This window comes from Lottia gigantea, assembly GCF_000327385.1.
Source record: "Lottia gigantea unplaced genomic scaffold LOTGIsca_289, whole genome shotgun sequence".
Classification (NCBI taxonomy): domain Eukaryota; kingdom Metazoa; phylum Mollusca; class Gastropoda; family Lottiidae; genus Lottia; species Lottia gigantea.
The window spans coordinates 10839-13316 of record NW_008708940.1 but is presented as its reverse complement, the minus strand read 5'-3'; positions in this window follow the sequence as shown (position 1 = coordinate 13316).

Below are 2478 nucleotides of genomic sequence, written 5' to 3'. Positions count from 1 at the left end.
AATATTATTTTTTCAGAATTAAATGCATTCCTAAAAATTATATAACATATCCGTCAAATTATAAAATAAAAAAACTTATTTAGCTATAATAATATACGAGTTTTATCAAATATGAAGGTTTTCTTTTACATTATCGAAAAGACAAGATTAAAAATAAAATAATTTAGCAGTACCAATCTCTTCAAATTGAAATGTAAATATAATATAATATAATTAATTGTTTAACAAATCGAATTATTTAACATTATATATATCTATATGTAACCTGTATTATTAGTTTGTAGAAATTGTTATATTTATATATTATGTAATCTCTTGTTACCCACGCTGTGAATGAAATTCTTGATTATAAACTGTTTTATATTGAAGAGAACTGTTCAGTGAACGTTTCTTCTGAAAGATTAGTTGTCGATTTTCTACAGTGATCACTACTGACTGTTAGGTGATCTGTTTTTTTTTATGTACTTTGATTTCTTAGTTTTAGTCGTTCAACATAGGTTACATTAATCTCGTCAAGTCAAGTCTATTTTTGATGAGGTCACTCACTTTAGACACTACTTGATCAGGGTGCAACTTCTCGTTTCTATCCTCAAGGTATATTACTAATAGTCTTAACTTAGTGAGTTAAATTCAGCCTAATCTTAGTGGTTTATTTGATAATCCTTGTAATGAAGTTCTATTTCTGATTTAAGCTTGCCAATTTCTTCACCCACTTTATCACAAATGTTGTTTACTCTTGATTCTAAATTTTCAATTCCCTTTGCAATTTATTATCTATAATATCAGCCACTTTTACTTTTAATTTCTGCTCTAGATTTGATCTTTATTTGATTTGCAATTTGGATGTGGGTAGTGGTAATTTGGTTACCAGGACAAGTCACCATTTCACTAGTTCATTGAAACGTTTATTTGTCAAAATGAGTTAAAGATTTCTTACTGTGTTGATAACATTTACAGATTTTTTGATCAGGGGTTGTCGGAACACTACGGCATGAAGTCATCATTGATGTATCTGCTGATTGCTTGACTATGTCGTCATGCGAGGAAATGGTATTATATTACCCAGACAATAAGTGATATCTGGGCGAACATCTGGCATGTGTCCAGAACATTTTCATTATTTGCCATTATTTCAATAACCTGTATAGACAAAGATAGCCTGCCATGTAAGGTAATATACACCCACTGGCCGCTTGATTTTGAATATAATAAATATTTGTCAGTACAGTACCAATCACAAGTATGAAATATTCAACCTTCATTCATTCAATTCTTGTGATCTTTTTGGGGTGATACTGAATAATTTTTCCAAGTTTTGTCAAAATCGTGCCTTTCAGTGTTCACGAGAAATATTGAAAGCGCTTTCAAGAACTAGGTCAACAACTCCTATAAATATTTTTAGATTCAACGATTTCGATCAACACTTAGATAGCAATGGAAACGGAAGATATTCTTCCTCTATTAATAGATTGTTGAACAATGCTCTCTTCAGTCAGAGACACCAGAAGACATTCAGAAGGCTAATCTAGATATATCTGATTCTCTAGTTGGTGAGTTTGATTCGTGGCAGTTGCCCACGTTAAGGTACCTGAAAGAGGTCCTGATGTCTCTAACTTTCTTGCATATCTTATTAAGCTTGTTCAACTCGATGTGAAACAACCAGCATCATTTACAAGTATTAATCGCCTGGTAATTGTGAGAGGCTTGGTACTCCACTTGTCAATAATGAAATTTGGACTGATATAGAAAAATCTCATCATGGCGTTGATAAAGGATTTAAAAAAATCCAGCATTTAAATGCTATAGGGATGGTATATATCATCTCGCTGACTGAAATTTTGAAATTTTTTCAAATGAGGAAGCTAAGGTGCTATTTTCGGATGTAATCACCGTTTTCAACAGTTCAATATAATTTGTCGATTTTTTGCTTGATATAAAGTATGCAAGTCTAGGTAAAGAAAAGACTCCCATGGCTTCTTGGGGGATGGGATTTTGAGTAAGGCTAATCGGTATGGTGTCGCTCTAAAACAAGGCCGTGGATATAAATACCTTTGGTAAAGGTAGAGAATTAAATCGCTTAAACCAATATAGAGGTCAAAGAAGGTATCAACCTTATTCTTATAATAATAATTATAATAACTACAGAAGTTATGAAAATAGGAACTATTTCAGTCGTCCCACAAAATCAGCAGACTCCACCAAGTACTGTTACTTCCACTCTTCAATGACAAGAGCATCCCAAAGTTGATAGGGTCAGTAATTCTCATTCTTCTAACAGTGGTAAACTGAGATCCTGTGTAGATACCTGGAAAACATTCACAGTTTTAGGTAATAAATTGGAGCTTCATAGGCCAGTTTTTCAATCTAAAATTCCCCAAGAAATAATGTTTGACAAAGAACAATTTGATATTACAACTAATGAAGTAAAATCTCCTAGAGAAAGGTGCTATAGTTAAATCTGAGGGGAAAGTGATCAAT